General features: G+C 39.6%; 1 protein-coding gene and 1 pseudogene across 3 annotated transcripts in view; both read right to left on the bottom strand.

Annotated features, from left to right (window-relative positions):
• Positions 1-25,891, bottom strand: part of NKAIN3 (sodium/potassium transporting ATPase interacting 3) — a 644,097-nt gene that overhangs the window by 373,933 nt on the left and 244,273 nt on the right. The gene's annotated exons all lie outside the window — the stretch shown is intronic.
• On the bottom strand, positions 1,627-7,805 carry LOC120362352 (DNA-directed RNA polymerase III subunit RPC7 pseudogene; annotated as a pseudogene). Its single transcript, XR_012514015.1, has one exon. The product of XR_012514015.1 is annotated as a DNA-directed RNA polymerase III subunit RPC7 pseudogene (transcript).

Genomic DNA, 25,891 nt, shown 5'->3' with positions numbered 1-25,891 from the left:
AAGATGAGTGATACGATATGGAATTCATAGTTTTTAGGGAAATAACAGAGGAAACAAAATAATTTAGTAGACTTTCTCAGAGTACAAGAACAAGTTTTCAGACAAAAGATCCTTCCCTGCACAAACAAACATCCAGAAAAGTGAATGAAAATTATGCCAAAAAGCTACATCATTAGGACACTTCAGAACACCGGATACAAAAAGAGGATTCTATTAACTTGGGTGAGGAGGGGAGACGTTCTACAGATAATTTGAAATCAGAATGACATTGGACTTCTTTTTTTAAAAATGTTATTATTTATTTGTTTGTTTGTTTGTTTGCTTTCTGAGATGGAGTCTCACTCTGTACTCCAGGCTAGAGTGCAGTAGTAAGATCTGCAACCCCCGCCGTCCCAGGTTCTAGTGATTCTCCTGTCTCAGCCTCCGGAGTAGCTGGGACTATAGGCATGTGCCACCACACCTGGCTATTTTCTTTTTTTGTATTTTTAGTTGGGATGAGGTTTCACCATGTTGGCCAGTCTGGTCTTGAGCTCCTGACCTCAAGTGATCTGTCCACCTCAGCCTCATAAAGTGCTAAAATTACAAGCCTGAGCCACCGTGCCCGGCTGGCATTGGACTTTTTCATCCAACACTGGAAGCTAGTGAACAAACTAGTATCTTAAAAATTTGAGGGGAAAACAATTTTGAATCACAGTTTTGTATATAGCCAAACTCTCATTTGAATGTCAGGATGGAATAAAACAATTTTAGACACATAGATTCTCAGAAAGGAAATTACTTCTTTCACCTTTCTTTTTTCCAGATTATACTGGAGGAAACATTTTAATGTAATAGTTAACCAAAAATGTGGCAGACATGGGATCTAGACAATAGGAGATTCTTTATATTAAAAAAAAAAAAGACAACACACACACACACACACACACACACACACACACACACACAGACACACAGAGGCATCACACACCCTCAACATGATGACTGAGGGAGCTCTTCAGATGACAGCTGGAGTAGGCCTCTGTAAGCAAGAGAGTTCTAAGAAACATGTCTCCAAGAAGATAAAATTTATAGATGAGCCAATGTATTTGGATGTGCTGACCCATTTATGTTATGGAGGAGAGTTGGAGGCTAATTAGAGACAAAAGGTAGAAAACAAATAAATGAAAAGATACTATTATATAAATGGAAATGTACTTGTAATACATTACGTGGCTCAGTTATGAATCATGCTTACATAGTCACGTAAACACTCAAAACCAATCCATCAAAAATTATGAATTACTTATACTAGGTAGGCAGTAGGAGGTTAATTATGAGTGTGTGGCCTTGAAACTTGTAGGGGATAATGAAAAATGCAAAATCTCTTTCACAGTGAAAATTTACTAGCTAATTGCATAAAGCTAAAAAAGAGAAAGCAGCTAAAGCCTGTTTTGAGTGATTTGGAGGTAAATGACAAAAGAAACAATGAGAGGGTTGTAAATTGTTTCCTTTTGAAAGCAGAAATTAGGAAAGGTAGACAAGAAAATGATGTTTTCTCTTTGATTGTTGAACTAAATGATTGTTAAATTATGTTAATTTATCTAACTTTGGTAAAAATAAAAATAATAAAATACCATAATAGTCACCAAGAGTGTTACAGTTCTACACGATGTAAGGAAGACACAATATTTATTAACATAAAGTGAAAGACTGCATAGACCATGTATTGGGTTTTGTTTGAAAGTGATTGACTATGCACAACACACTTTAGAATGCTTACTTAAAAGATGCACCTGCCTGAATAAAGTGGCTCACATCTGAATCCCAAGAGTTTCAGATGCTGAGGTGGGAAGATCACTTGAGCCCCTAGACAGAGACCAGCCTGAGCAACACAGTGATACCCTGTCTCTACCAAAATTAGCCAGGCGTGGTGGTACACACCTGTAGTCCCAGCCACCTGAGAGGCTGACATGGAAGGATTGCTTGAGCTCAGGAGATCGAGGCTATGGTGAGCCATGCTTGCACCACCGCACTCCAGCCTGAAAGACAGAGCAAGACCCTGTCTCAAACAAACAAACAACCCCCCACCAACAACCCAGGTGTTATTTAATGTCTTTGTGTGATTGATCAGAAGAAACTCTTCGAATCTTTTTAAAGATCTGCACACCATATACCTTTAATTTTGGTGATTTGTAGGAAGAGTCTATAACAAATGGCCAATTTCATACTACAATAAACCTGAAATAAACTCCTACATTTGTTTTGTGTTAGTTTTACAATTGACTTTTTGATTTTTCAGGTAAAGCCTTTAGTTTCCCTTCGTTGTTTTGGATGTTTGTATTTTGCAATTCTGATAACTTTCCCCTTAATGATGCAATCATTCCTACTGAGTTACCTTTCAAGAAATTAATTCTTTCTGATGTCACATTTGTAAAATGATGTTGCTCATTTTGCACTCAAGTTCAAAAGGAATGGAAATCATTTTCAGACAGCTGCAGCACCAATGTGAGAATGATACACACATTTCAGGACATAGACACAGGAGTTGGTAGATATTGTATCAGGATTCAAAGTTCAGAGAACTGGATGCCCTTCCAGTGTCAAGTATTCATCTGCCAAACATTTACTGAATGACTCTCCTGAGTGGCGAACTTTTCCAGGTGCTTGAAAGATAGTGGGAGCAGATAAACAAACAGACAATTATTTAATGTGTAAAATAAGGTAAGGGGATAAGTGGTAAGCATTGGTATTATATATTTCATTACCTGCTTAAATGAACTTGCATGTGTTCAATTTTTCAAAATTAGAAAAAGTAGACATCTACTAGGATTCAAGGTAGTAGGAAAAACTCGTTGTAGAAAAATTGTATGTAATATATAGGAACATACTGATAAAACAAGAACACAGAAACCAATAGTACATTCACCTGAGACCACAGAAGCTGAAATCATATTTAGTGGTATAAAATATCTGAAATTTGTTACCAGTAGAAAATCCTCTTATACCATGAAATCCAACAAGAATTGTTTATGTGGCTGAAATTAATCCATGTGAAATTGATGGCAATAGGCCCTTTAAAACCACTCTCTTTTGGAAGTCTGTTTGATATTTACTTTGGAGAGGGAAAAACATTAAAGAAAACTATACAGCTACTTTATGACCGGGAGTGGTGGCTCATGCCTGTAATCCCAGCACTTTGAGAGGCCAAGGTGGGTGGATTGCTTCAGCTCGGGAGTTTGAGACCAGCCTAGGCAACTTGGTGAAACCCCATTTCTACCAAAAATACAAGAAATTAGCCACGTGCCATGGTGGGAGCCTGTGGTCCTGGCTACTCAGGAGACTGAGGTGGGAGGATTGCTTGAGCTTGAGAGGTCAGGCTGCAACGAGTGGAGACTGCACCACTGCACTTCAGCCTGGGCGATGGAGTGGGACCCTGTCTCAACAACAACAACAAGGACAAGAACAACAAAAAGCTACCTCATCATAAGAACTACCTTTCCAAAGTACTTGTGTAGAGATCAAGCCAGATGTAGAATTTTTCGCAGCTCCTCAGGGCTTTGTTTTCCTGTCCCTTTCCCTGTGCTCAGACACCTGCTTTCTGTCAGGGGAAGCAGCTCCTGGCATGGACTCCAGACTCTGGGGATAATCACAGTTGCCATCCACTGTGAGGCAGAGGCACACAAATGATGCCGCACTGTCACTGAACTTGGTTTATCTGAGGCTGTGTTTAAAAATAAATATTCTCCCTCACCAGATTCTCCAAATCTAGTGTTGAGAGGTCATATCTTCCAAAAGCAACCTGACCAAAGTGGCTCAGAAGGTGTGGCAACTTTGAGTCACCAGCTCCATTTTTCATGTGATGAGGTTCTTGCATGTTGTCAAATAGGATTTATTTTCTGAGATTCCTTAAGAATTCATAACTGATCTTTCTGCCACTACACATTAGTGCTCAAAAATTGCTAATTGAGAGTTGCTGGCTAAAATTATAAAAACAAAAGGAGGCAATAAAGATTTACTAGAGATAACAAAATGCAGTTAGAGAGAAGTGGCTTGGAGTAATATAGTCAAAATAAGAAAAGGAGAATCTTCCTGATTCTTCAGAAGTAAGATTGGAGAAGAGTTTGCTCCTGATCAAAACCAACTTATCACTTATGAAACCTTTAAATATGCTAGGCACCTTGCAGCAAGGTAAAATGCTTTAGATCCCCAATAACTTACATTGGCTTCAGAAAGAATATTATGTAAAATGTAAGTAAAGGCATCTTTTAAACCTTGTCGGTATTCCCTAACTAAAATCAGTGCCTTTATTTAGCAAATCCTTCAAAATGAGGCTTTAATTTCTTCCTTCTAAAAACACTTTTGTTCCTGAGCTGCGCTGATGCAGAAATTCGAGAGTAGGCCCTGCGTGGTTAAACAACAGCCAGTTACATCGTGGATTCTTCCTAAGTTTAATTGCCAAGATATTGTTATCACTTTGTCCTTATTAAAAATACGTCCACCCAGAATGTATCCCAAAGTAAAGGCATAAGGTCACTGGTTGTCTTTTCTTTTTCCTGAAGTGCTATGGTGCTGGATGCAAAAATCCAACATTTCAGTATATGTTGCCATGTATGCATGTCCTTGCTTCCTGAGTTTCAACTACTGTGGCTGTCTTTTTGGTGTTTTTTCTCCTGATGGGAGAGCAGAGGCTCTCAGTGATACGGAGCTGAGTTCACAGATCATGACTTCCCCACCATGAGTGCTTCATGGATTGCTGGAACGCAGGCTGAGAACTGTTTGGACTGTATATAAAAATGTATTTTAGTTTGGAAGAAATGAACTAAGGTTTATTGCCAGTATTCCAATATAATTTAAGAGAATATGAGCAAGTAACCCATCTGAACTCCAAGTGCTTCACTTGTCAAAAAAAATTCAATTCAGGTGACAAGAAAAAGTAGCAAAGATTTCAAAAAGATGTTATAGGTTTGTCCAGAGACAGCCTCATGGTGTCAGAACCGGCCCCTGTTTGTCATGTGTTCCTCAGGCCTTACTAGGTGTGTCCCTGCAGCCACCACTTGGAACATTCAGGAAACACTTGCTGCTGTTCTGCTGGAAGCCTTATCCAGTGTCCAGAGAGAATATACTAGAGCAAATGCAATTCAGTAAATCCACTCGATTAGGTCCTATCTTCTCTTGAAAGGACATATATTAACATTATTGTTAAATGAATGGCTAACATGTACATCACAGTTATTCTATAACTGTTCAGTATGTTTAGGACTTACAAATATTTGTTTTGCAGGTCTAATAGAGAAAGCAGCCTGTCATCCATCTTGAGCTAGAAACCTGTCATCTTGGAGCTTGCCCACATTGCTTTCTGAAGTCATTATTATGATAAATTTATTTTAAAATGAGTTTTAATCTTAAAAATGCTATAAGGATTCTTTATTCATGTCCCAAAGGGCTTCACTTATAATTAAGGCTCCAAAAATACTTATAGTCATTTCTTTGAAATTTTTCATGCAGGTCTATACATGTCCTTAGATTCATATATATGTAACTAAAGATTCACATATATATGTATGTTTCTGTACTTAGGTATGTGCATATATGACATGTATGGTGTTAGGATTCATATTGGTGTCCAGCCATGGTTCCTGTCTCATAACTCCCGTAGCCCTTGTTACTGTCTTTTGTCATAACATTGGGTGTGTTATGACTCAGGGGTAGGCCTCTGATTTCTGGCCCTCCTTTTATCTGCCCCCAAAATAAGATTCTAATCTTCCCTGGACTTTATGATTGTGGGTCTTTTTTCTTTTTTTTTTCAGTTTCAAGGTTGGGTTTAATAGTACAGATAGAAATAGGATCTAGGGATCAGATTCTCACATTTCAGGTTAATGATATCTTCCCAAAGGAGAAAAATAATTTCTTTTGGTAGATAACATTGATAAATCATTTTTCAAATATATAATATTAATTTCCTTGAAAATCTTTGGCATTTGTGAGAGTCTTTGTAGGCTAAGGTTTTTAGGCATTTCCCCCCCCCCCAAAATATATAAAGTTGGGGGAGCTAGCTTTAAAGTTAAACAAAAAAATTAATCTTAATTTCAAAATGACCTGAGTTCATTTTGCATTCATATAAATCAAATGTACAACTTGAGTATTCTGAAGCATAAAAGGTCACCATACTTCATAGAGTTCACACACATGCATTCTACAGTGATATTTATATTACCAGAACTTATCTCACACTTACATAAAGGATAAAATAAAATGTCTTAGTCAAGTTTTTCCATAAGCCCAACTATTTGAAGATATCCAAGTTATTACAGTGGGATGAATAACTTATATATCATACAGTATCAAGTGAGTCCCATATTCAAGTATTTATAATATTCACCCCATGTGAAAGTTTCTTTGCACTGGCTAAGAGGTGAGCTGTGAACTTGATATTGCTCAGTTTGGTATTTTTCCCTGTGTGTATGTTTTCCATCACAAAACCTCTATCTCACAATTCTGCACTTGTAAGAGCTCAGGTAGGTTTATGTAGTCAGAATGCAGTAGTCTAGAACATACTATGTTAAAGTAAAAACTAAAATTATTTTCAAGTTTCTTTGTTTTTAAAGTGCTCTATGTGCTGTTATCTCAATTTTCAGGTTATAGAAATTCATTATGACTAGCAATAGTTTTATAAAAGATCAGCAGTTAAGCAAGAATGATTTCAAGTACCTATACACAGATTAAGAGAGCATAAATTCTTTAGGCACATTCATATTCAAATATGAAAAAATCCACGAAGAGTACATAAGAGAGATGGCAGAGGTGTTTAGAAGGAATGTCAGAGTGTCAGGGACTAATTGGTAAGGTAACTAGTATGTAAACTCAAAGTGGTTTTGAATATTTTGGTAACAAATATTTGTCCAAAAAAACCAAAAACATAAATACTTATAGCTTATCAGAAATAAAATACAAAACAAGTCTGTCCAAATGTTCAGAAGCTGCATAAAAATATTTTTTGAAAAATTTCATGCCTAATAGGTTGCTTCATCCATGTTGTCATCACTGTCTGCTCCAAAGTCATCTCCATCTTCAAAGCATGAATTAATGTAGTCATTTTCCTCTTCTTGGTCTTCTTTATCATATTTCTCCTGTTCTGCAGCATCATCGTCTTCGTCATCCTCACCTTCTTTACTTTTCTCTTTGCTTCCTTCTTTCTCTTCATTTTCCTCATCTGATTTTTCACCATCACCTCTCTTTTCCAACTCCTCAATTTTTTTCAAAACATCTGCAGTATTAGTGAGTGAAGTGCCTTTGCCTGCGTCTTTTGCCTTTTTGGGTTTGGGGCCTGCTTTTTTACATTTATTTCTTGGCATCATCTCTCTTGGAAGTCTTCTCCAATCTGATATCCATTCTTCCTTGTACACTTTCATATATCTTTTACTATACCTTTCGATATCTTGTCTTTCTTCAGGTGTTTCAATAAAGTAAGGCATTCTTTTCATTGTTTCTCTCAACTCCTGTTTCAAAGCCAGCATATATTCTTCACCTTCTCCTGTTTTCAGTGGTACTGGTTTATAATCTGTATCAGGAAATAATAGGGGTGGTTTCAACACTCCATCAGGTAACTTTTCACCTTTGCTAAATCCAACAGCTTCAATATTAAAGGTATAAGCAGCACGTCCTCTTCCTTTATTCCCAGCCATCAGAACTAGTTATACCAGACGAGTGGGCAAATTCTGAAAGGCACTGCTCCCTAAGTCTCGAAGCGTGGGCAAAACTCTGCAGTGGAAGTGCCGGCCGGCAAGGAAAGGGTGCTGGCAGAGGACGCCGGCGCTCCAGAGCCACAGGTTCCACCGCGGGGGAAGCGCGCACCGCCCTCCATGCGGTCCCAGAACTGCACCAGAACTGCAGCCTCGATTGTGGGTCTTAAGACTCGGCCTCCCAAAGTGCTGGGATTGCAGGCGTGAGCCGCCGCGCCCAACCTTTTTTTTTTTTTTTTTTTTTTTTTTTTTTTGAGTGTTTCACTCTGTCACTCAGGTTGGCGTGCAGTAGCATGATCTTGACTCACTGCAACCTCCGCCTCCTGGGCTCAAATGATACTCCTGCCTCAGCCTCCCTAGTAGCTGGAACCATAGGCATGTGCCACGACACCTAAATTTTGTATTTTTTGTAGACGGGGTTTCACCATGTTGCCCAGGTTGGTCTCAAACTCCTGGGCTCAAGTGATCCACTCACCTCAGCCTCCCAAAGTGCTGGGTTATAGGCATGAGCCACTGTGTCCAGCCCTGTTTTCAGTTTCTGTAACTAAAAACGTATCTTTCTTTGAAAATTATACACACACACACACACACACACAAATACTCTAATAAAATGTTCCCTTTAAAGTCACTTAACACATTTTTATGTCGCGTTTATTATGTCCCAGGTTATCTGCCAGGAGCTGGGAATATAGTGGGGAATAAAGATACTTCCTGCCCTTTAAAAAAAAAAAAAAAAAAAAAAAAAAAGACTCTTTCATTAGAGGATCCCACCCTGTTCTCTGGAAGAAGGAATGCTGAAGTCATGAAGCTTTCATAAAAACTAAAGAGGGCATGGTTTCAAGAGCTTCCAGAGAGTTGGAACACCTGGAGGCTGCTGAAAGGTAGGGCACCCAGGGAGGGTATGGAAGCTCCATGCCCCTTACCCCACATCTCACCCTATGCAATTCCTCATCTGGATCCTTTGCAATATCATTTACAATAAATCGGCAAATGTAAGTAAGTGTTTCCCTGAGTCCTGTATACCACTCGAGCAAACTAATGAGCCCAAAGGAAGGATCATGGGAATCCCAACTTGAAGCCTGTCGGTCAGAAGTTCTAGAGCCCTGAACTTGGAACTGGTGGGGGGCAAGCGGGAGGCAGAGCAGTCTTAGGGACTGAGTCCTCAGCCTCTGAGATCTGACACTGTCTCCAGGTAGATAATGTCAGAACTGAATTAGAGGACACCCAGCTGGTATCCACTGCTTGGTGTGTGAGAAAAAACACGCCACACATATGGTCACAGAAGTCTTCTATATTGATGACTGTTGTAATGTGAGAATAGATAGAAAACACAGAGAGAGTTTTCCCAACGTAACATGAATATGTGCATAACTGAAGCAGCACATGGACTGTGGCATGTGCTGTCGGTTCTTCGGTGAGACAAATAGTGTATGAATTCAATTCAGTGCTCATCTGCTAGCTCTGCCAATTCTGGATGCGGAGAAGAATCACTTAGTGTTGAACTGAATGGTAGTAATGACTCCATAAAGACACTCCAATTCCAAGTTAATAAATAATGCTAGTCATAAAAAGGCATGCACACAAATCAATTTGAATTCCAATTATACATCTGCATTGGGTAGAGTGTTATTTGTCTAGTTGTGTTTCACAGGAAGCTGCTCATGAACACTTTCTTTGGGACCATTCTGTGGAACTTTCAGAAAATCAGAAACTCTATGTAGAAAAAAGCAATAAATGTAATGTTTTTACATTTTTACTGTGAAGAAAGAAATCCTTCCCTGGCAGGCAGGGGCAGCCATGTGGAGAAGTAGAGGTCTCTGCTAGACCAGTGGTTCCAGAATTTAGCCCATAAGCAGTAGCAACATCAACAAATTCAAATTTTTCTAATTCTATTAGAAGTACAGATTCCCAGGGCTTACTCTGGATTTACAGAAGGAAAGTCTGGGGTGGGGCCAGGTACTCTGATTTAGCAAGCCATTCAGGCCCTCTGGCTGCATGCTGAAGTATGAAAACTCCTGTGTTATGTTTTCAATAAGAAACAGCTGATGTCTTTTACAGTTCACATGTGAGATTCATTTTATGTTGGTTTTGGAGGGTGAAAAAATACATTGAATGATGTTCAAAATGACCCTTTCCAACTAACGAAGTGCTGGTGGGGATGATTTCGTGGTTTGACAGTATCAGCACTATGAGAAAAGGCTGTATTACAGAGTCAGCTCAGCGGGTGACCTGTTCTATTTATGAGCATCCCTGTTGTCTGTATTTCTTCCAGACAGGTGTTTCATTTCACCTAGCTTGGTTATCATTAACCTTCAAAGGAAGCAACTCAAGTTTTCCCACATGTGGTCGCTGTTTAACTCAGACTCAGGCCTCCTGTGCACGCCCACTGGAACACACGTATGGGAACAAGACTAGCCAAGCGCAAAGCTCTCATCTCGTGCCCATGGTGCTTCATAAAAAGTGGGAGATCCCAGGCAGGAAGATCATTAGACAATAGAGAAAGCCTCAGAAAATTCAGTAGCTGGTAAGAGCTCAGCCTACTCTCCTTGTTTTCACAAAGTTGCCATGGTAATGTTGCACCTGAAGTCAGCCAGAGACAATCACAGAAAGGGACTTGAAATGCCTTCAGTGGACCCCACGTTCTCCCTCATGTTCCAGTCCCAGGTTGCTATCTTTCTTTCATGTCTAGCAACTTGTAAGTCTGAATGATATTGCAGGATAAGTATTATCACAACTTTGTTTTCCATGCTTTCATGGTAGATGAGTTCTATTAATATTTACTCAAGGTCTGAAAAAAAAAACGTTTAAAAAATCCAGGCATAATTCTCATTCCTATAAATATAATATGAATGACCAATTTATTCATTGGCATTTTCCTGTATACAGCTAGTGACCAAAGATTCAAGGAAAAGGGAGAACAATTTTATAAATTTAAGAAACTTCTAAAAGATCTACTAAGGAAGAAAGGAGCAGAGAAAAGAGGAAATCTTTCCTGGGCCTCCCAAGTGGAGAGAACTCCGACTCCCAAATGTAATTCATGTTCTTCAGAGGATGTGCCCTGGTCCAAGCATCCTGAAGCTCTGGTTTAGGAGGAAGAAGGAGAAGATGAGCACATAAGGCCCTGCCCAGTCATGGGGCTAAGCCTGCTCCAGGCCAAACTATAAATTAGCAGACTTCTTTTTGGTGTCCCCATACAGAGCCTCAACCTAGGTTCTACGATATGTTCCATTTCAGCTGGGCGTTCTATAAGATCATCTTCCAGAAGGTATTGACTGTTAATAGGTCTAGTCATTACTGGCTAAAATTGCATGTTTTTACATTTGTCATTTTGAGATATTCATTATTTAACAGAGAGCTTACTCAGAGTCACATTTTCAATGAGGCCTTTCCTGATCAAGCTATAACTTACAGCTCCCTCCTCAAACTCCTTCATTTCCCGTTTTCTTTTCCTTAATAGCACAGATCATCATTCCACTATTGTGTATTTTATATATGTATCTGATTTATTTCTGTTGCCTCTCCCACACCACTAGAATGTCAGAGTGTTTTGTTTGTTCGACGACAGCATCCAAGTGTCTAAACAGTGAGTGTCACAGGGTAGACACTGCAAGACTTGTTGAATGAATGGATAAATGAATATTCTAGAAGACAGTATATTTTAGGTCCAAAATATTGGCTCGTTAGTCCTGGAATGTGAAGTGCCACTCCCAGCAATGACATGAGATGTGCAGGGGTCGTTTTCATCCCTAGTCCCTCAAATGTCACTACTCAATCCATGTGTAAACTTAACCTAGAGTGAGGGGGGAAATCCAGAAGCTGCTGGGGAAAGCTTCCCCAGTCTCAGGTTCCAGTAATAAGCCTTTTCATAAAGTGGAATTGCAAGCAGAGCAGGATCACAATGAGATTTTAACAATACTCACTTCTAATCAGACTCATATACAAAAATATGCTCAACATGGTATTCATGCAGATATCGCTGAAATGCTGAGACAAACAAACGCGCTACAAAGCCGTGCATTATCACAAAACAAATGCAAAATGCTGAGCCTGCCTGCCAGGGACACTAATTCTTAAAGAGATTAGCTTCCCAGCTCTATGAAAACATGGATAATTATAGCATCATATTTATTATCCTATAGTTAATGCACACATTCATTAGAATGCAGTTTTCTTCCCTGGGGGCTTCAGGACAAGTACAAATGTTATATTTGGTATTGGATCATGAAGGTGTGAAGCTTTAGGGGACTGGGCAGGGGATGGGCAGTGAAACTGGATTACAGTCCTGGCATAGATGAGTGGCTTTCCTCTGCCAGGTTTTGATGTCTGCTACCCTGGTAGCATGAGGGCTGTCCTTGACCTTCAGATAACAGTCCCTATTGGTGTGATGGCATGGTACACTTTCGATGGTCATCTCATTTCTCATGGACAACACTGACAGAGAGTAGTTTAATAGAGCCCCTGTCGAAGATAAGCATGTTCAACAAAGCAAGCATCAGATCAGGAACCTTAACCCAAGAATAGGTGCTGAAGTTAGTCAAAAGAACACATCTGCTGGGGGCTTCCAAAGAGATTATAAATGACAATGTGATTCCCCAGACATGCTGGGGTAAGGTGTATGAAGTCTTTTCTTCATTACTGTCATCTAAGGAAGCTGAGCAGTTATGATAACACTTGGCAGGAAGCTGGAGACAAGGGCATGATCTAGATTTCCTATTCCCTAGGAGAGAGCATAATTTTGCACAGCGGAAAGCTGGCAGTCACGCCTGGAGAGTAGGTGGCGGTGTGGCTGCTCAGCAGTACAGATAATCCAGTGATTCCCCTTTCCCTGAGTGAGTGCCCAGTGAGTTACTTCAGACCACATCTAGGTCATTCATCTTAAATGACACTGTGGGTTGATTCGTTTCTCCATTCCTTTAGTCAGAAACAATGTATGCACCACCTACTCTGCACCAGACAGTGGGCTGGGGATATAAAAGAAATCATGTCTCTGTCCTTGAAGGGCCCAGCCTGGTTGGGAAAACTGGCATGCGATCAACTCCTTAAAGTGCAAGATGAGAGTGCTGCAATTGTGATTTTTTTTTTTTAAAGTGAGACCCAGTGGGGCTTTCTACTGAGAATACAAGCAGGGAGCAACCAATATTACTGAAGTCTTAAACTAAGAATAAAGGGAAATTGCTAAGGAAATATAGGCAGAATTTATATGATGTTTCAGGGAGAGATAAGTTAGTTTCAACCTATGAGACATGTTGAAGATTTAGTAGAGTGGGGGATTTTCACAACAGGTAGAAAGGAATGGAAAGAACAAGAGACTCCTATTGTTCATAATCACCAAATATCCATGATGTACTAAAAAGACATGAGAGGTACCACTGGGTCTTTGACGAGCTGCAGATATGGCCAGGAGTATTTCCTGATGTGTCCCACAGAGACAGCACACATGGTTTTTAAGCTTAGGTTTTTAAGCTCAGGCCCCCTGACTCTGGCTCTCTGAACTACACCATCTGTGGGAAGGTCAACATGGGCAGAGAGAGAAAAAACATATGAACATTATGCAAACCAGGATTTCTAGAGTGTGGTTGCTTTTTAACGTGAACAGACTACTCATAGGGAGTGAGTTGGGGCACAATCGCAAAACCAGGAGATGGTCAGGGCACGGTGACTCATGCCTATAATCTCAGGACTTTGGGGGGGTCTAGACGGGCAGATCACCTAACGTCAGGAGTTTGAGACCAGCCTGGCTAACATAGTGAAACTCCGTTTTTGCTAAAAATACAAAATATTAGCCAGGCATGGTGGTGCACGCCTATAATCCTAGCTACTTGGGAAGCTGAGGCAGGAGAATTGCTGGAACCAGGGAGGGAGAGGTTGCAGTGAGTCAAGATTGCACCATTGCACTTCAGCTTGGGAAACAAGAGTGAAACTCCATCTCAACACACACACACACACACACACACACACACACACACACACACACACAGAGGAAATCCAGAGTAGAGAGAAAAGACTGAATGCAATATTGTCCACATGTTCTTACCTCTTAAGTGAATTTATTTGCAGAGGAAAACAAGGGATTTTCTATGTTGCTTTCAAAATTAGTCCACCATATCCAAGAGCTACCAGCAGCAGGGTAGTGAATATCATTGTGTCTGGGTGTGATTTGACATGGTTCCCCAGGCAACTGCCAAGATATCAGTTCTTAAGGTCACAGGATAAAGACCTTAAGTTTTAAAAGTTAATTGACTATGAATTGTGATTAAGTTCTGGTTTGCCAACCCAGGTAATTGAAGTCGTGTATGACATGTATTTATAACATCAACATGCTAAAGATTTTGGAACTATGAGGCAGAAAAAAAAATAAATCTGACCTTTGAATCACATTTCAAAGCCAGCCCCTGTCCTGGACTCTCTATCAGGAGCAGAATCATCCCCTTCTCTGCTGATTGCTTGGCTCCTAACTTTATACTGTTGTTCCCTTTGTTTCTGTCATGATTACAGGTTCTATGACCTTACTGAAAGTGTCTCAAACTTTTCTGAATTGGGTAAATTTAAAGAAACCAAACTGAGTCAGTGCAAAGGCAATGGAACAGGGCAGTTAGCTGAGCCAGGAGAAATCTTGACTGGATGGTGCTAGAACTTAGGGGAAGCCTCTAGTACTACTACCAAATAGACTATGGAGCTTTTCCTTTTTGTACAAAGAAAACGAGAGCTCCACTGGTCACCTCTGACCTAGAGTGCTCATTTCCTTCCTGGGTAACAACTTCGTAGCCCTCCAGCATGCTCTGAAAGTACAAGACAGCACATCGACTTAGTACGGCCTAGTCTGCTTGGCTTCTATAGCAGAATACCATACACTGGGTGGCTTAGGAACAACAAACCTTTATTTCTCATATTCTGGAGGCCAAGAAGTCTAAGAACATGTCACTGGCGGATTCAGTGCCTGATGAGGGCCTGTTGCTTGGCTCTTAGACAGTTGGCTTCCCACCTTCTCACTGTAAGCTCATATGGTGGAAGGGGGAAGGAGCACCCTAGCTCTCCGGGTCTCTTTTACAAGGCACTAATCCCATTCAGGAGGGCTCCACCCCCATGTCCCAATCACCTTCTAAAGGCCTGCTCCCTTTTTACTATCACATTCATGGTTAGGATTTCAATGTCTAATACTTTTTTTTGAGTGGAGCAGAGAAGAAATAAAAATGTTCACTCAATGACAAGCATAATGAAAAGCAGAAGGGAGCACTGTGTCAGTGAAATTTGTCAAAAATAATTTGAAGTAAAACTACAGACAGCCTCAGTTGGTTTACAGTAGTTTTTTGCTTTTTAAATTAAAGAAATGTCAAGTTATCATGCAAGAAATGTCACTACACCTTGCATCATGATTTGCTTTCTTAAATAGCAGATAAATGGGTTGAATTGTGGGAAGAGGACAGGATTACTTTCAGCTCCAGGTATGCCCATGGGAGTGTCTTCTGTACTTACACCTCATCTGCTATGAATGATAAAGAAGAAGCAGGTTGAGAGCTGCTTGTCTAGCAGAATGAAAATGGGCCTTGGTTTCAGAGAGTCCTGATTATAATTCTGCTTCTACCCTTATGACTTCAATCAAGTTACATAGCTTCTATACGTCTCATTTTTTCTTATGTATAAAATTAGGAAAATAGTTCCTATCATTTAGTGGGATAAAATGATATAAAGTATAGGCACTCAATATATTACTTAGCTCCTCTTCCTTTCTCAAGTATTCTGAACAATTATGGTACCAGGGAGCAAGCTTATGGTTACAAATAACAGAAAACCATGTCACACTGGCCTAGACAACATGGAATGTATTGGCCCAGTAAGTAAAAAGTTATAAAGGTCAGGTTTCAGGGATGTAGTGTCTGATGGCTAAGAGGGGTCACCAGGGCTATGTTTCTTTTCACCTCTGAACTCTGCTGTTAACAGAGGCCGACTGCCCTCCTGGTTGCAAGACAGCTACCCATAGCTTTCAGAGCTATGAGCTTCTTAGAGAGAAAGGAAAGTAGAGAGAAGAATACTAGGGACAATGCCAAATGCCAACGTTGGACAAACAACATGAATTCTATACAGAGGGAGAAAGTAGTGGAATAGATTTGATGCTTGTCAGAAGAAACCACAAAGTCCACCACAGTGACAAGAGTGGCATTTTAAAGTCCTTATAGAAACATTTCATGTTACATTTATTCTACAACAAAAATGTTATGTATGTATATGTATATGTATATGTATATGTATATGTATATGTATATGTATATGTATATGTACATGTATATCAGGAGAGTAGAGAGAAACCATGAATTGGGGGCCACCAACTCTGACATAGCCTCATCACCTCCTGGACTAGAAGTGTGGGAGTTACAGACAGTGTTTATCTTCTCTTTAGCATTCATCCAGTTGTTTTTTATTTTTATAAAGTCACACATATAAATTTAATGGACAAGAAAGAACTAAATATATTTTTCTCAAAAGATCTCTCTCTCTCTCTCTCTCTTTCTTTCTCAGACACACACACATACACACACACACACAGGGAGAGAGAGAGAGAGACAGAGAGAGAGAGAGAGACTTATTAATTCCTTCATAAGCAACCAATTTCACATTGATATTATTAAGTCACAAGTCAGACCTAGAAAGCATCCTTAGGATTTATTTTACTCTTGACATTTCTGAAATAGTTTTGTACATAAAGCATGAACACTTCTGATTAATGTTGATTACTGGATCCTGATTGGATTGGAGAGATACATGTTTCTAAAACATTGCTTCTTAACTTGTCCATAGTGTTTACTAAATGGCAAATATTCTTTATATTTCAAATATAGGAAAGTAAACTGATGGTCAGTGAATTAATTCACAAAGACAGTAAATTCTCTGCTAATTATATAGGAATGTGTGTTCTTAAACGTTTGAAACAGTCACAAATTTAAAAACCTTACCTTGCTGTTTCAAATGGATGCTCTATATCCATTATTATTTTATAAACATGTACTTCATGAGGTTATCTAGTCTGTTGTCCTGACTAAGGAAGAAGGTTTGGTTAGCCTCAAATTCCATGTAATGTTAAATAGATACATTTTAGCCTTTGGAGTCACATAACTTATATTTAAAAAAATTTTTTTTAACAATAGAAGAAACAGTACAACTCACAGCAATGCTCCATCTGATTTGACTTCTCTGGAAACCTTCAATAGAGGGGCCAGTCTGAAGTGTTGAGTCATTTCACTGAGAATGAGTTGGGAAATTCTGGTGTACCTCTCAGCTGAGGATGGGAGGCTGATTGGATGGGATTGACACACAGCCTGTCATAAGCTCCTCTCTCTTTGATTTAGGGACTATGATGGGATTCCAGTCTAGGGACCATAAAGACTGAGGTTTTCCTCTTATAGATGCTGATATGATAATATGCAGACAAGACAGAAGCTACAGTGGAGTGGAGCAAAAACTGGGGATTCATGCTGAGGCACAGGCTGGATTCCTGATGCTGCTTATTTAGCATGTACAAGCCAGCGATGAGGTGAGTAGTGGGCAGATGCAGGATGGTGGTGTCAGAGACTGTTGTTACTGCTGGACTGCAGGTTACTGCTGGACTGCAGATTGCTGCGGGCTAAGCCTCAACCAAATGAGTGGAAAGAACTATGAAGTGGAGAGATTATCAGGGGACAGTTCTTCACCTATTACTAACCAAGTATCCATAGGAAGGGCTGAAAACTGGGTAATTATCTCTGACCTCTACAATGAAGTTCACTTTAGATCTAATGTTCCATAACTCTGCAGTTACACAGTGTTTTTGTTTTCTTCATCTAGTATGATTTGGAGCTTGCTTCTGATGCTAAATAAACACTCCTAGATGATAATATTCGAAACTGATGTGGTTTCTGTGAAGCATGTGTCAAATATAACAAAGAAATCAAACTAATAATCTACTATTTAAAATGTTGTCTTTTAAGTAAATAGATGTATAATTTCCATAGGCAATTTAGTCCAACCTCTACTCTGAGGTAGAAATCAAGTCCAAACTATTATTGACCAGGCAGTAGTCAATTTCATGCTACGACGGAAATTTTGCTATAGGGACTTCATTTTGGGAGATTTCGAAGTTAGAAGGTACTGCTTTATGTCTTTCAGCTGAACTCTGGTTTTCTATGAAATCCAAAGTTTTGTTATTGTTGTTCTTTGTAATAACCCTGGAAATATTTACATTTCTACTGTGTACTGTATTATGTCATTGTTATTTATGGTCCTCCTAGCTCTTCCCTTTCTTATTCTAATTCTTATTTTTTTCAGCCCTTCTCTCATTCCATAGTTTCTGGGCCTTTGATTGTGCAGATTGTCTCCTCTGCTCCACTGTAAATTATCAATGCTTCTCATAAATGTACCAGATACAATCTTCCAGATGGGATCTGGTCCAATAAACCTGCGTATGACCCCAAAATATCAGCACTAAACTGGGGGATGTGATGTTTTTTTAAAAACCATGCTGTAACTTGTCTCCTGTTAAAATGCCCAGTTATTTAATGCAAAGTGCAGCTTCCTTCCTATCTAAAAGTTTAGGGTGAGACATATATATTTCACTAATTATAGATGGCTAGCCTGTCCTCACACCCTGTGTCAGACCAGAGTAAGACTCAAATATCTCTGAATCACAGAAAAGACTAGGTAATAAAGGTTCTATAAAATAACCCTTGAATACTTAACTCAAATTTTTGAAACTTTAGATAGAAAGACTACTAAAAACCTTACAAGCACCTATAAAAGTTTTACTGTGGATTTTGTAGCCATACCAGACCAACCTGGCTCAGCTCCCATGTAACAACGTTAGGAGTTGTTTTTCAGTTGCCATGGACTCCCAGCTTGAAGGTCTTATGAACTGAGCATGCCCAGATCAAGCAAAAGTGCAACCATGGGTGGAACCTCAGTGCTCAACTAAGGGGCAGGGACTGAATTAAGAAGTAGACACCTGCATACATCTTTATAATAGAATGATTTATATTCTTTTGCAGGGACATAGATGGAGCTGGAGGCCATTATCCTTAGCAAACTAACACAGAAGCAGAAAACCAAATACCACATGTTTTCACTAATAAGTGGGAGGTAAATGATGAGAACACACGGACAAGAAAGTCAAGAAGCTGGTGTACAAAACAGAAAAGAAAGAGTAGGATTACTGCACGCAGTGCTTTGATATATTTACCAAGAGCAAGGCCTCCTTCTGATATCCTTTCCTTAGGTTATGAAATTGCCTCTTCTACTGCCTCCTCCTCCTCCCACTACTCAATATTTGTTTCTTTTGAAATGTCAATTTTGAAAAGGTTACAATTTGCTTGTAAGTATGCATCCTTGTGTAAGCACTTGAAAAAATGTAATCAGCTCTCATTGGGGGGTTCTGTGGCAGGACTCTTGGTTCAGTTTCCCCACTAAAACCAATCTGAGTGTAGTTGATGGCTCACAGCAGGAATTATAAAGCTGTTGCTAATTGAAGAAATTTATATGAAATAATTTACCCTTCAAGGGTCTCTCCATGCCAACCCCTGCCACAGCAGCCTCTTCAAAGAGAGTTGACAGAACAATAGATGGTTCAGTATGGGTTTTTTCTCATGACCTTTCAGTAAAATCAATCCTGATGTGCAATTAATAGATCTTTAATATGATCATATAGAGCACCAAACTAGTGTAGCTATTAAATCCAAGTACCTCAAGAATTCTCTGTAGACCTGTATTCGTTTATAAAATGTCAAGATGTACTCAGTAGTGAGTACAAAGTAAACAAGTAACCAACATGTATGGACAGAGGGCTTTTAAGAATAAAAAGTGAAAATACCACAGTGGTTCGGCTTAAAACCTTTGCAAAGAAAGCAAAACAAACTTGAAATGTTCTCGGTAGCTACCTCAGAAGGATGGGTGTGCCTGGAGACTTCAAATAATTGAAGAATGCCATGAGGGTTAATTGATGTCAGTAGTGCAAGGCTGAGGAAACCACTCACTGTGGATTGAAGGTGAGTAATTGGTTCCATCCAGGGCTATTTTCTAAGTGACCTATGCTGATTGCCATCGGCGGACAGAATTAGTTATCACTGCCAATGTGTCCCTTCAGGGTCTGCTCATTTTTCAATTCACTGCCATTTGGTTGAGTTATTCCCTGAATGAATCAATCATTAATTCATAATTAGATCCAATGACAGCATAAATCTCTTTAGTGAAAAACTTTGGAGATGACAACATGAATCTTTAGACAAATTAGAGATATAGCCTATTTATTATTCTTCAAACCAACTGCTTGCCTTAAAATCTTTCTTGCTCAAGATACATTTGCTACTATCTTTTTGGGTGGGGGGTAGACTTAGCCCAGTGAACTTTATACTTCTTTTTTCCATCTTCCCTTATTTTTCATATACATGCATGACCAGGAGTCTAGAGTAGTGGATTTACCATTTACATAAAGAGTCTTGCCTTCAGCTCTACATTATAGAAAATGTTATATAAAAGTAATTATTGTTAATATAAGACTAGATCGTCATCCTTGAGGACCAAAGCAACACAGTAAGAATGCCTTGCGGCTATGCTAAACGTCTGTAAAATAATAAGGATGGACCAGACAGCCGGATTTCTAATTTATCCTCCTCTCCCTGAGGCTTGGAAGAGCACTGGCTCCAGGTAGTACTACTGGCATCACAGTCAGAACTCAGTGCTTCTTACCTTGCTCCACTGCACACTCCACAGGAGAGCTGATGTACCTGTAAGCATGAAACACACTTGCTCTGGGTGCATTATCTCCTTCCCTCTTCTAATTTTCAGAGCCCTGGTGTCTTCATGGTCATATGAAATCCAGAGATCCCCTACTGTGGTAACTTAGGAGGCCCGACAATGTCCCATGTTGTGCATCCTATAGTGTAGACCTAACCATTTTCCCTCTCCTGCTCCTAAAAACATATTCTAGTCCTGAACATGTCGATTTCTGGTATACAACAGTGAAACCCAGTGGGCTATTTAATTACTCTCTCTTACAAGTTTCAATAGTCATTCACTTTTCACTGAACTGCTTTAAAGTTTTGTATTTATTTAAGTAAGTAATTGAAGAATATTGAGAAATGTGGTCAATATTGAGAAAGTTGCTTACTGTGTTATTATGGCCCAAGGTTAAGTGTTCCTTAGCTCTCTAAAGCACAATAAAATCAGGCTTTGTTTAACAATGAGATTTGTTCTGAGAAATGGGTTATTAGACAGTTTCATTGTGAGAATATCACAGAGTGCACTTATACTGACCTAGATGGTATAGCCTGCTACACATCTAGATTATACAGTATAAAGTATTGCTCCTGGGCTACAAATATGTGCAGTGTGTTATTTTACTGAACACTGTAGGCAACTATAACAAAATTATGAGTATTTGTGTATACAAACATTGAAAAGGTATAATATAAAAGAAAAAAGAATGGCACATCTGTATAGGGCATTTATCATGAGTGGAGCTTGCAGGATGGAAGTTACTCTGGGTGGGCAGTCGTTTCAACTTGTGCCTGGGATACCTGGGATACAGAGCCTCCCACTCAACTGAAAAAAAGGGGGCTGAAACAGGGAGCCAGTTGATCTGGCTCAGTGGGTCTCACTCCCACAAAGACCAGCAATCAGAAACGCTCTGGATTGAGAGTTTCGCAGCAAGCACAGCTGGACCCAGATGGTCCAGCTTGGTGGGGGGAAGGGCGTCAGCCATTACTGAGGCAGTCAACCAATACCGAGGCAGTCCGCCATTACCGAGGCAGTCCGCCATTACCGAGGCAGTCTGCCATTACCAAGGCAATCTGCTTTTAAAGAGGCAGTCCCTCATTACCTAGGCAGTTCGCCATTATTGAGGCAGACCGCCATTACCGAGGCAGACCACCATTACCAGGCAGTTCTAACTGTACCTCTGTAAACAAAATTGCAAGGAGGTTCACACAGCAGCTGGGCAGAGCCCACAGCAGCTTAGTTATGCCTCTGCTGGCAGACTGTGACTAGACTTTCTCCTTGCTGGGCAGGGCATCTCTGAAAAAAGTCAGGAGCATATCAGTAACTTATAAAGCCCCATCTTCCCAGGACAGAGCACCTGGGAAAAAAGGCAGTTATGAGTTCCAATGAAGCAGACTTAAACTTAACTGCCCAGCAGCTCTGAATGGAACAATAGAGCTCCCAGCTCAGCACTTGAGCTCCTATAGGGACAGACTGTCTCCTCGAGCAGCTCCCTGACCTCCATATATCCAAAGAGACACCTCAGAAAGGACAGCTCAGGCTGACATCTGGTGGGTACCCTTCTGGGACAATGATAACAGAAGAAGAAAGTGGCATCAGCCCTTACTGTTCTGCAGCCACCACAGGTGAATCCCAGGAAAGCAGGGTCTGGAGTGGACCTCCAGCAGTCCTACAGCAGAGGGGCTTAGACTTTTAGAAGGAAAACTAAAAAACGGAAAGAAATAACTTCAACATCAACAAAAAGGACATCCTCTCAGAGACCCCATCCAAAAGTCACCAACTACAAAGACCACAGGTGGATAAATCCACAAAGATGGGAAGAAACCAGCACAAAAAGGATGAAAACACCAAAAACCAGAATGCTTCTCCTCCTCCAAATGATCACAACCCCTCACCAGCAAGGGAACAAAGCTGGATGGAGAATGAGTCTGATGAATTGACAGAAACAGGCTTCAGAAGGTGGGTAATAACAAACTTCTCTGAGCTAAAAGAACATGTTCTAACCCAATGCAAAGAAACTAAGAACCTTGAAAAAAGATTAGAGGATATGTAAATGAGAATAAACAGTTTAGAGAAGAATATAAATGACTTGATGGAGCTGAAAAACACAACATGAGAATTTTGCAAAGCATAAACAAGCTTCAATAGCCAAATCTACCAAGAAGAAGAACGGATATCAGAGACCGAAGATCAACTCAATGAAATAAAACAAGAAGGCAAGATTAGAGAAAAAAAGAGTGAAAAGAAAAGAACGAAGCCTCTAAGAAATATGGGATTATGTGAAAAGACCTAATCTATGTTTGATAGGTGTACCTGAATGTGACAGAGAGAATGATCCAAGCTGGAAAACACTCTTCAGGATATGATCCAGGAGAACTTCCCCAACCTAGCAAGGCAGGCCAATATTCAAGTCCAGGAAATACAGAGAACACCACAAACATTTTACTCAAGAAGAGCAACCCCAAGGCACAAAATCCTCAGATTCACCGGGGTTGAAATGAAGGAAAAAATCCTAAGGCTGGCCAGAGAGAAAGATTGGGTTACCCACAAAGGGAAGCCCATCAGACTCACAGCAGATCTCTTGGCAGAAATTCTACAAACCAGAAGAGAGTGGGGGCCAATATTCAACATTCATAAAGAAAATAACTTTCAACCTAGGATTTCATATCCAGCCAAACTAAGCTTCATAAGTGAAGGAGAAATAAAATCCTTTACAAACAAGCAATTGCTGAGAGATTTTGTCACCAGCAGGCCTGCTTACAAGAACTCCTGAAAGAAGCACTAACCATAGAAAGGAACAACCAGCCACTCTAAAAACATATCAAATGGTAAAGACCATTGACCCAATGAAGAAACTGCATCAACTAATGGGCAAAACAGCCAGCTAGCATCAAAATGGCAGGATCAAATTCACACATAACAATATTAACCTTAAATGTAAATGGGCTAAATGCCCCAATCAGAAGACACAGATTGGCAAATTGGATAAAAAGTCAAAACCCATCAGTGTGCTGTATTCAGGAAACCCATCTCACATGCAAGGACACACATAGGCTCAAAATAAAGGGATGGAGGAAGATTTATCAAGCAAATGGAGAGCAAAAAAAGCAGGCGTTGCAATCCTAGTCTCTGATAAAATAGACTTTAAACCAACAAAGATCAAAAGAGACAAAGAAGGGAATTACATAATGGTAAAATACTCAACACAACAAGAAGAGCTAACAATCCTAAATAGATATGCACCCAATGCAGGAGCACCCAGATACATAAAGCAAGTTCTTAACAACCTACAAAGAGACTTAGATTCCCACACAATAATCGTGGGAGACACACTCCACTGTCAATATTAGACAGATCAATGAGACAGAAAGTTAACAAGGATATCCAGGACTTGAACTCAGATCTGGACCAAGCAAACCTAATAGACATCTACAGAAGTCTCCACCCCAAATCCACAGAATATACATTCTTCTCAGCACCAGATCATACCTACTCTAAAACTGACCACATAATTGGAAGTAAATCACTCCTCAGCAAATGCAAAAGAATGGAAATTATAACAGTCTCTCAGGCCATAGTGCAATCAAATTAGAACTCAGGATTAAGAAACTAACTCAGAATGGCACAACTTAATGGAAACTGAACAACTGGATCTTGAATGTTGACTGGATAAAAAAATGAAATGAAGGCAGAAACAAAGATGTTCTTTGAAACCAACAGAAACAAAGATACAATATATGAGAAACTCTGGGACACATTTAAAGCAGTGTCTAGAGGGATATTTACAGCAATAAATGCCCATATGAGCAGCAAGAAAAGATCTAAAATCAACACCCTATCATCAAAATTGAAAGAGCTAGAGGAGAAAGATCAAAAATTTCAAATCTAGCAGAAGACAAAAAATAACTAAGATCAGAGCAGAACTGAGGGAGACAGAGACACACACATACAAAAATTCCTTCAAAAAAATCAATAAATCCAGGAGATGGTTTTTTGAAAAGATCAACAAAATAAACAGACTGCTAGCCAGATTAATAAAAAAGAGAAGAGAGAAGAATCAAATAGATGCAATAAAAAATGATAAAGGGGATATCACCACAGATTCCACAGAAACACAAACTACCATCAGAGATTACTACAAACAACTCTATGCACATAAACCAGTAGACGTGGAAGAAATGGATAAATTCCTGGACACTTGCACCTTCCCAAGCCTAAACCAGGAAGAAGTTGAAACCCTGAACAGACCAATAACAAGGACTGAAGTTGAGGCAGCAATTAATAGCCTATCAACCAAAAAAAGCCCACATCCAGAGTGGTTCACAGATGAATTCTACCAGACGTACATAAAGGAGCTGGTACCACTCCTTTTGAAACTATTCCAAACAATCCAAAGAGAGGGAATCCTTCTCAAATCATTTTATGAGCCCAACATCATCCTGATACCAAAACCTGGCAAGGACTCAACAAAAAAAATAAAACTTCAGGCCAATATCCATGATGAACACAGACGCAAAAATCTTCAATAAAATACTGGCAAACTGATTGCAACAGCACATCAAAAAGCTTACCCATCACAATCAAGTAGGCCTCATCCCGGGGATGTAAGGCTGATTCACCATACGCAAGTATATAAAGGTAATCCACCATATAAACAGAACCAAAGACAAAAACCACATGACTATCTCATCAGATACAGAGAAGGCCTTCAACAAAATTCAACAGCACATTGTGCTAAAAACTCTCAATAAACTAGGTATTGATGGAATATATCTCAAAATAATAAAAGCTATTTACAGCAAACCCACAGCCAATATCATACTGAATGGGCAAAAACTGGAAGCATTCCTTTTGAAATCTGGCACTAGACAAGGACACCCTCTGTCACCACTCCTATTCAATATAATATTGGAAGTTCTAGCCAGAGCAATCAGGCATGAAAAAGAAATAAAGGGTATTCACATAGGAAAGGAGGAAGTCAAATTGTTTCTATTTGCAGATGACATTATTGTATATTTAGAAGACCCCATGGTCCCAGTCCAAAAATCTCCTTAAACTGACAAGCAACTTCAGCAAAGTCTCAGGATACAAAATCAATGTGCAGAAATTACAAGCATTCCTACACACCAATAACAGACTAAAAGAGAGTCAAATCAAGAGTGAACTCCCATTCACAATTGCTACAAAGAGAATAAAATATCTAGGAATACAACTAACAAAGGATGTAAAGGACCTTTTCAAGGATAACTATTAACCACTGCTCAAGGAAATAAGAGAGGACACAAACAGATGGAAAAACACTCCATGCTCATGGTTAGGAAGAATCAATATCACGAAAATGGTCATACTGCCCAAAGTCATTTATAGATTCAATGCTATCCCCATCAAGCTACCTATGACCCTCTTCACTGAACTGGAAAAAAAACACCTTAAACATC

The sequence above is a fragment of the Saimiri boliviensis genome, chromosome 15 (assembly GCF_048565385.1).
Source record: "Saimiri boliviensis isolate mSaiBol1 chromosome 15, mSaiBol1.pri, whole genome shotgun sequence".
NCBI classification, from domain to species: Eukaryota; Metazoa; Chordata; class Mammalia; order Primates; family Cebidae; genus Saimiri; species Saimiri boliviensis.
The sequence above is the reverse complement of the archived record's forward strand: the minus strand, read 5'-3'. Positions and strand labels throughout refer to the sequence as shown.